Source organism: Harpegnathos saltator, unplaced genomic scaffold (genome assembly GCF_003227715.2).
Source record: "Harpegnathos saltator strain DR-91 unplaced genomic scaffold, Hsal_v8.6 scaffold418, whole genome shotgun sequence".
Lineage (NCBI taxonomy): Eukaryota > Metazoa > Arthropoda > Insecta > Hymenoptera > Formicidae > Harpegnathos > Harpegnathos saltator.
Window position 1 is genome coordinate 21,513 of NW_020230226.1, and position 10,143 is coordinate 31,655.

Genomic DNA, 10,143 nt, shown 5'->3' on the forward strand with positions numbered 1-10,143 from the left:
TCTCCCGTCGTGAGAGAGGAACAGACGGACGACGAGGACAGAGAGAGAAAGAAGGAGAGAGACGAGCGGACGTATTCGCTTCATTTATTATTCGCACGAATCGTCATCCGGCAGCGCCGACGTTAAACGCTCTTCTCGGATACGTTGCTCCTGTTGCTGCCCGTCCTCTGCGGCGGCGGCGGCCGCCTCGCCCGCTGGATGCGGCCGGTTATCGTCGCCGGCAGCTCCCGGTCGCCGCTCATCCTCCGCAAGCTAGTGTCCCTGTCCGACTGGTCCTTGCTCTTGGGACACCGCGGGCCCCGTATGTTCACGTAGATGACGTACACGGCGAGGGTAGCCGCCAGGAACATTGCGACCCCCACGCCGCTCACCGTGCACACCTGCAACACGCGGGACGCGTTGAACAAAGCGCGGCTCGCTCCTGCGTCGCAAGGACCGTCGCTACCGTCAACTATCAACAAGGCCAGACGATAAGCAAAAACATGATTAAAGTCAAACAAAAGATGTGCAAAGAGCACCATCGTCCACCACACGTGGTCGTTCATCCCCGAGACGAGGATCCCTGCGCGTCCTCGTTGTCCTTCTCGTGCAGCATCCTGATCTCCTTGACGGTGGTGGCGCATCCCGAGCGCGGCTCGCGGCTCTCTCGATCGAGGAGCCGCCTGAACGCGAACGGCATGCTCTCGTAGTCGTCTGCCGTCTGCGTCGTCGTGCCATCGCTCTCCCCGGCTCCTCCCTCGGCCTCCTCGCGCAACGCTTGGCCCCGCTTGCTCCAGTGGACCTGCGCCTTGTCCCCAGCGACGATCACGCCGCCCAGGTGCTCCAGCTCGCCCGCCCTCGTCCTCATAGACACGTCGAGGAACCGCGGTACGGCCTGCGACTCCGCGTTGTGCGCCATCAGCACGCTCGACACCACGTGGTTCCAGTCAAAGGGGTTCACCTGGCTCTTGCACCTCTTGTTCTTGCTGTGGCAACAAGGCATTGCTGTGAAAAAAGCTCCGAGACGGGCCAGTCGGGCCAAACTCACCACAGCGCCCTCAGGGCTCTCGCGTAGATCCCTACGGCGTCCTCGAGCCATCTGACTTGCCGCAGCTCCTCGGCGTCGTACCTGCCGCGGCCGTTGCTCTCGGACGCCCACCAGCGCGAGTTCTCGACCCGCCGCTCCAAGCCGTCCATTACATTCCTGATGGCGAAGAATTTGACGTCAAACAGCGCGCGCGCGCGCTGCGAAAAGGAGCCGCCCGCTTTTCGGCGCGCAGACCATAGACGTATAATAAATAGACCGCGCGTTCAGCGGAGGCGGCGTTCTATATTCAAATGAGACAACATGCTTTCGTTGAGCAATCTATCGCTTTCTAACGATGCGTGGTGGGGGTAAAGCAGTCTTCCGTGATAGGGGAAACAGAAGTAGGAGAATATAGAGAAAGGGGAATTGTAAAAGGCAAAGAGAAGAAAATACGTCTGATATAAATACACGCATATGGAAAAATGACGATTTTGTATGGAAAAATGATGAATGTGGACATACGACGATGGGTATAATTACATACCGGTGGAAAATAATCTGTTTGTCACTTTTATATGCATTACTGCGGCATACGCAACAATATAGACTCATTGTGTTACGATTATACTTTTTGCGTTATGATTATACTATTATGAGTAAATACGTTTTATATAATCTTTAATGTCAATCGTTTTGTTTACATACGCTTTGTTTCACGAAAAGGAAGAGAACCGGAGACATAACATTCCACTCTAAACAGGCGGAGGGGCCAAATACCCCATCACGCATCGTTAGAAAGAGACAGACTGCTCTACGAAAGCAATCTACCTCTTTCTAATATTGAACATGGGCAAACAAAGGAAACGTTGCGAATGCGCGGTCTATATATTATATGTCTATGGCGCAGACTGACTGATCGCCGCCATGTCACTTGAGCCGCTCGAGACGAACAACTTTTGACTTTGCTTCCCCGCCGTCGAGCGGTGAAAATGGCCGGGGCGAGGTTGATTGAGGCTCGCGCGCGGTGATCTCGCTAATATCGTAACGATTCTGCGTCGGGCCGGTCATTAAGGAGACTGGAGGGTCAGATTATTAAAAAATCGTGCTTGTTTTTTGATAATATTTTGTGACGAACTGAATAAATGTGCAAGAATGAAAATTTTGCATATAACACATCACTCAGTAAGTTCGTAGGATGATTAATAAAACAACAACTTTTAGGCAAAATTTGACTTTATTCATCTGCATAGTCTTCTTCCAGAGTGATACATTGATTCCAATGCTTCTCTGACATTTCGATGGCTTTTTTGTAGAACGATTTATCTTTGGCCTCAAAATAGGCTTCAGTTTCGGCTTTGGGCAGGTTTCGCCGATTGCTGTCCACTCAGGTGACTGCCGATTTGACTCTGGAGTGTAGTGACGGATCCATGTTTCATCCATTGTCACATACCGCATCAAAAAATCCTTTTTATTGCGCTGAAACAGCTCCAAACAGCCCGCTGAATCGTCGACGCGTTGCTGTTTTTGATTGACTGTGAGCAAACGCGGTACCCACTTCAAATCACTTTAACTTGTGAACTAAACGTCCGATTGTCATGAAATTTTGACGCGTCATCATTTGAAGGTCAGTACTTCCTAAAAATCATATGGATTTGTCAATAGTAGCGCCATTTATATGTCATCCTACGAACTTATTGAGTGATGTGTTATTTATATAACATATGAAGAGCAGACAAATTTCGTTTTTAAACAAATACTCATATAAATATACGTCCACTTAAATTTTAAACGCGTTTTTCTCGAAATTTTATTGTTCAACTTTTTGCAGTGCTTTCTCCGAAACTGAGCTTCGTATCGATTTGAAATTTTAAAGCAATAATATTTGTTCATCTGGCGCTCAGGTGAGCCATGGACAACTCCATCAAAATATTTCATTTCGAGATATTAACTTTTTATTGTAAAAGAACTGAAAATTTTGAATTTTTTCCTAATAGTAGCTGCCATTTTGTTAATTTTGTTCGATTTTTTTTATAGTGCTTCACCGGATAATGATAAGCCTTCTTAAGATTTCTAGCTAACATTCGCTCTCTGATCGGACTACCCGAGAGCCGAGATATTACTGCAAAAACGATAATTTGAAAAAAAAAGGAGAGTATATTTCAGCTATATATATCGTATATTTATACGAGTATTTGTTAATAAACAAAAATTTTCTACTCTTCGTATGTTGTATAACTATTATACTATCTAAAATTTTCATTCTTGCACATTTATTCAGTTCGTCACAAAATATTATCAAAAACAAGCACAATTTTTCAGCAATCTGACCCTCCAGTCCCCTTAAAGGCGAAATCTTTCGGTCACGCGCACGCGCGAACCAACGAGGTTTCGCCGCGTCGTCGCCGTCGGCCCGAGAACGACCTCGAACAACCGCCGTTATTCCGCGGAGTGAAACGTTCCGACGCCACGGTAGGAAGGAGAGAGATAAAGAGAGAGAGAGAGGAAAAAGGAGCCGGCGACTCCGACGCGGGTTCGGCGAAGAGATCCTTCACCTCGATTGCGCCCGACGGAAGTAGCCGGAGGATCGCGATCTTCCTCCTTCGCGTCGGACGAGAGAGAAGAGTGCGCGTCCCTCCGACTTGGGACTCGGCTCGCGCTGTCTCGACGGCGGAAAAAATAGAGGATTTTATCAATTATCATTATTTGTAATTAGTCGTCGGCTGAGATACGCGTTAAAAAACCCATTTTAACGAGAAGAATGGCCTTCTCTACGCTCAATTATTCGTTTCTCCCTTCCTCCCGCTCATGTTCCTCTCCCCCGCCCCCCTTCAACTGCCTTTCTTTTTCTCCACGTGTAGTCGCGATCAATAATTCATTAACGCCGCGCATTCCGCCGCGGCGATTAGTGTCGAAGCGGCGGCGCGTCGCGCGAAGAAATGCGCGGACGTGATATCGCCGGGATAAATGAGCGTTCGAGAGCGTGTTATGCGGGTTGCGACAATTACGGACTCAGTCCCGGCGTCGCTGGGAACATAAATCTCTGGCGGAAGAGTCGTGCGCGGCGGATTAATTACCTCGAGTCCTCCAGCAGCAGTACAGTGTTGCTGCGGTTAATGCGACTCAGGTGATCCTGCGCGCCTCTTTCGCAGCACGATCAGCACGGTCGCGTTCATGGCCGAGCGCAGGAACTTGCCATCCAGTTTGCCGACGTACACGATGTGCGACGTGTAATCTGCGTGAAAAAAAAATTAAACAGCAATGGACAATGCAATGGCGATGCCTGCGCGAACCGGCGCATCGGCGGGCCAACGAAGAAGGAATGAAGAGGAGGACGGAGGAAGAGATCACTTGGGGCGACTCCGCACCTTCCTCGTCGTTATCGTGAACTATGACGCAGAGTTCACTGGCGATGGCGCTCATCGTCAGTTTCTTCGCCATGTTCTGCACGTCGCCGTCGCTCTCGTCCTCCACGTTGGCCACCAACGTGAAGGACCGCCACCTCAGAGTCTCCACCATCTTCAGGATCGCCTGCGGAGCAGAAGAAGACGCAGCCGATAGCGCTGCGATTCGGGAATCTCGACTTTGACGACTTTCCTCCGTTTCCGGGAAGCCATTCGCGCGCTCGGCGACCCGAAAATTCGCTCAACAGAGTCCGCTCAAGTCGCATTCCGCGAATCCGTTCATTTCGAACGCGAACAGCACGACGCTTTCCATTTATCCCGCGTCGAATTGCAGATAAACGCGCCGCGTCCGCGGCTCGTGTAATTACCAGCCTTGGCATTTTCCCGCTAATTATCCGCGCATGCGTCGCAACACAAATCGCCGAGATCCTCAGCGCAGCGCAGCAGTTTCGTGAGAGGGCGAGCGCAAACGTGATCGCGACGAATCCTCGAGTCTCGAGCTGCCGTCGAGCTGCGCTTTCAGGTGTTTGCGCAAAAGCGCAACCTGCGTCCCACGCGCATTATCATTGCGCATAGCGCGCCTTGCGCAAAGCTGGGCAAAGTCCCAAGATGGCCGATAAAAGACGGTAAAAATGACGACCGCATGCATCCAGCAGGTAGGCAAGAAAGTGTGTGTCGTTTCAAGGTTTCAATGATACACAAGTAGGTGGATCAAGCAACACCTTTCGTTCAAGAAAGTAGCCGCCTTCGCGGTTTCCATGTTCCGCCTTTTATGAGAGTTTTCGCTTTTCGCTGCTTCGACGTCCTGTCGATTTTCTTGCCTTGGCAAGTTTCTGAGACCACCACGCTCGCTCGCTGCAGCACCTCCGAATTTGACACGGCCACGCTGAGGTCACTTCCAATCGGTAGGGTGCACGCATGTGCAGTCCCTGACGCAGAAACGGCACAAACCTTCTCGGTTACCTAGGTGGATACTCACGCACCTGCACCACGTAGGAGTTGGACTCCTCCGGCAGAGGATACAGGTACGATGAGATCGACGGCTTCTTCACGATGTGCGGCACCTTCAGTATCGAGGTCACCTTGTACACCGCCTCGGCATTGATCGTCGTGTCCGGCCCAATGATTCCTAGCACAATGACAGGCAGCTCTTTTTCAGCCCTCAAACTCGGCCGCGCGAATTAGACTGCGATAGACTCGGTTACGCGAAACGGGGGGGAGGGGGGAGGGAGAAGATTGTCGATTTACCTAGGTAATGCGGCGGGTGCAGGCAGTTGATGTCAGCCCACACGAGAGCCTTCATGGCCGCCTTCAGGGCGCCCGTAATGCTGCCGCACGTGTCCAGAACGGTGATCCCTGCAAAGCCGGTGGATTTTTTCAATCTGGTTTTACTTAGTTAAGGTTGGTAGGCCTTTGACTAACCCAGAATTGCGTTCCGCAATTGATCGGCTGACCAATGATCAAGATCACAACAAATCTATCCATTTTCTCTATCGAATATCAGGAAATTCAGAGAAATGGCACACAGGTGTGAATGTCCACAGCTGTGATCAGCTGATTAATTACGGGACACATCTGAGTTGGTTCAAGGCCCGTCAACCTTATAACGAAAAACAGCTTTTCCGAGATCGACTTCGGGACAGGCAGTCATCGCTTCCCGGGGCTTCTCGGTGCAAATTCGGCTAGACGGGGTCTTTCTCTCTCTCTCTCTCCCTTCGCTCCCTCGCCTCGCGCGGGACTCTTGACTTGATGACGCCAGAGGCGAGGTGATTCATAGAGCAAACGTCTGCGGGGATCACATGTCGTAAAGTTCCGTCGCTCCGACAACTCGTCTCTTCTCGCGATCCCGACACGTTTCAGTTCCCCGATCGACATCTTCGACAAAAGAGAGCTCTGGAGAAGCGCTCAGTCGATCGCGCGTGCCGCGTCACTGGGATTTCCTCGCTCCTGACGTCATCATCACTCAAGGTGGTTGCGGCAAGGACTACTCTCTGCCAAAGCCGAGAGAGAGAGAGAGAGAGAGAGAGAGAGAGCTTTGTCGGCTGCGTGCCGACCAGGCTTGGCCGAAGGTTTACCGATCTCGAAATCGTCGGTCCGATTGTTGTGAGCCTCGGCGAGCAGGCCGGCGGCCTCGTAGAGCATGACGCCCTTGGTCGACGGTTTCGCGCACGACGGGTCGTCGTGCACGCTCGTCAGGAATGAGATTTGCGCGGTGCCGCTGCATTCCGTGCGGGCGCCGCAGGTGCACGCGGCGGCAACCAGGAAGATCACGCAGCAGACTCGCGCCGCGCGGCTCCTCATGGCTCGGGTCGGTCGGTCGGTCGGTCGCAGAAAATCGAGAGGATGGCACAGCTATCGCGCGAGGCTTGTTATCTCACGCAAACGAGATACCGATGCTAATGGCGGCGAACAAGCAGACGACGCGCATGGCGCACCGCGACTCGCGCGGTCGAGCGAAAACGGAACGAATTTCTGCGGGCCGGCCGATATTGAGTCCCGGAAGTTTTATAAGGCGCGGCTGATGCACCGAGAGCGAATTTCTAAGGTTTTAAAAGCGTCCTCGAGCTAAGCGGCAGAAGCTCTCAAAACGGCATCGAGGATCCCGTCGTCGATTTTGCGAGCGCACGCGCGCGCGCGCGCGCGCTCCACTCTCGCTCTCTCCCTCGCGCGGCTAAGCGAGCAAGGACGTCTATACCTTTTACTTCGTCGTCTCGTTTGGCTTGGCATCTCAATCTTGTGTGTTTAAATGCCACCTGTCAACGGATTGCAGCTGGCAGGGATGAAATTGATTTATGTCTTGATCGATTTGCCGCATAAAATTATTTCCCCGTTTCCTCACCCCTCCGCACTCTCTCTCTCTCAGCTTGCGCTATGGGCCGCACGTGTTTGTGAAACAGCAGCCAAGCGTGTCGAAGAGCGGGAGGGAGTATTTTCATAAATATTTCGAGGCTTGTTTCTCTTCTGTTGCTTTCGTTTCTCTTTTGCCGAGATCGCGGCTCGTCGTGAGAACCCCTCCCGATTTTCACGCGTAAGCTCGTTTAACGCGACGCGCCGCGCCGCTACGAAGAATCCTATATTTAATCTCCGTTGCATCACGCCGCTCTTGCGCAACCGTCGGATGAGTAAAGTGCGTTAAAAAGAGAGCCGCGCGAGATGCGGCCTCGACTGTTGAACGTTTACCTCTGCTAAACCTCCTCTCCGTTGCTCTCCTCGTCGGGCACGAAACGAGTTTGTGCTCGCGGCGGCTAATCAGCCGCGGGAGATCTGACGTTGCTGCATCAAGCGATATTGATAACACTGATAACATAGAGGGCAGTAGATATCAAGAAGACACGCACCGCTGATCGCTGCGTACGACTTCGATTAATCTCTGCGAGTAGCGCGAGGTGGCACCACGCTGCCTTTTCTGTCGGGGGGAGGGGAATTCGTCTCGTCGGGGCCGATCACCACCATCTCGTCTTCCAATTGCACGCTTTATTCCACATTCGCGAGAGCTATCGATCCAGGCCAGGTGCTTCTTCATGGAGGAACGTGCGCGAGACAATAAGGATAAAACTGAAACTGAAGCGGCCCTCCTCTCATCGCTCCTCGGGCGCATCCTTCTTTCCCGCATTTCAAAGGAACGACTCTCGCGCCGCCCGGGGGGAATCCGGCTCGGCGAGCATTCTCGCGATAGATAATTGGCAGCCCCGCCGAATCGACGTCGGCTTAACAATCGGCTTAGCGTGAGGCCGCGCGGCCTTACGAACGTTCTCCTTCGCTCACACAGTCAGGCGCGAGACAGGTCTTTGATGTGAGGGGATCGCGCGGACACAAGACGAGACGTATCTCCGCGGTGAGTCGGGGGTGGAGGGGGAGGGGGGAGGGAAGAGCGCGCGAAATAAACGGGCAGAGGCCGACCACGCGGCCGCGCCATAACTCTTTCGAGCGGCATGCAGGCGAGCCGCGAGAAGCGATCTCTGCACTTCAAAGGCAAATAAGAAAAAGCGCGGAAGGATATGCCAGGTATGTAAATATGAAATCGGAATTCTTGTATAGAAAATACACGTTTATTGTATGAAAATGATAAAAAATATTTTATTCGAAGTATTGCCCATCGCTAGCTATACATTTTTCCCACCTGTCTGACAATTTGTGGATGCCACGCCGAAAAAACTGTTGCTCTTTTAAGGCAAACCAGTCATCGAGCCATTTTCGTACATTTTCGTAAGAAGTGAAGCGCTGCTCAGCAAGTGTGCGTGTCCCATCGATGCAAATAAGTGGTAATCGGACGGAGCCAAGTCTGGTGAGTAAGCCGCATGCGAAAGTATTTCCCAACTAAACGCCTCAATCGTTTCTTTCACCAGTTTTGCTGTGTGTGATGATGCATTATCATGAAGCAAAGTCACTTTGCATTGTCTTTTTTGATATTCTGGTCGTTTTTTATGCAAAGCTTGATCCAAATCGATCATTTGTTATCGGTAGCGTTCAGTATTAACGGTTTCGTCAGGTTTTAGCAGCTTATAATAGATCACACCCTTCTGATCCCACCAAATACAGAACATTGTCTTCCGTCCATAGCGATTCGGCCTTGCAGTCGATATCGATGGTTCGCCTGGAGTTACCCATGATCTTTTACGCTTAGGATTCTCAAAATATATCCACTTTTCATCGCCAGTCACAATTCGATGGAGAAATGACTTTCTTTTGTACCTGGCGAGCAGCATTTCGCAAGTGTTTTTTCGGTTTTCCTGCTGTCTTTCATTCAGTTCATGTGGAACTCATTTTCCCATCTTCTGGATCTTTCCCATGGCTTTCAAATGTATGGAGACGGCTTCTCGTGTCACATTTAATTGATCCGCGAGTTATTATTGCGTTTGAGCGTCATCCTCATCCAACAATGCTTGCAATTCGCTATCTTCAAACTTTTTCGCTGGTCTTCCACGTTCTTCGTTTCTGACGTTCAAACACGTTTGAATTTTTTAAATCACTCAAAGCACTGTGATTTACCAAGAGCATGCTCACCGTAAGCTTCGACAAGCATTCGATGCGATTCTGCAGCAGTTTTCTTCAAATGGTAACAGAAAATCAATGCTGTCCGCAAATCGTCCAGCTTCCAGGCACAAAATTCGACATGTTGTAATAGCGTTGATTACAAACTATGCTGTTGTATGAAACTTGTATTGTTGTGAGTTGAAAATCTTTGTCAGATGTCAACACATGGAAATGGCGCCAATGACGCGGTTTGACGGTAACTACATTGACAGCTAGGGCCATCTACACAGTCTGTCCCAGATCCAATGAGACTGGTCTAAAAAAAATACAAAGCGTTTATTATTTTGATTTTTTATTCTTGTTTATTCAAAACAGTCTCCTTCTGAGTCAATACAGCGCTGGAAACGTTCAACAAATTTTTCGAAACATTTCTTATACTCATCGGCTGGAATGGCCTTTAGTATGGCGATCGAAGTCTTTTGGATGACCGGGATGGTATCGAAACGATTTCCTTTCATCGGCAATTTCAGTTTGGGAAATAGCCAGAAGTCGCACGGAGCCAAATCAGGTGAATACGGTGGATGATCGATAACAATGATGCCTTTTTTGGTCAAGAATTCACGTACCATGATGGCTTTGTGCGATGGTGCATTATCGTGCAACAAAAACCAACTGCCTGGTTCTCGATATTCCGGTCGAACTCGTCGAATTCTGGCTCACAATCGTTGTAGAACTCCCAGATAATATCTGGGCAGACACACA

General features: G+C 50.6%; 1 pseudogene; it reads right to left on the minus strand.

Moving 5' to 3' along the window:
- On the minus strand, positions 1-6,714 carry LOC105185342 (uncharacterized; annotated as a pseudogene).
- Positions 6,715-10,143: the final 3,429 nt, after the last annotated feature.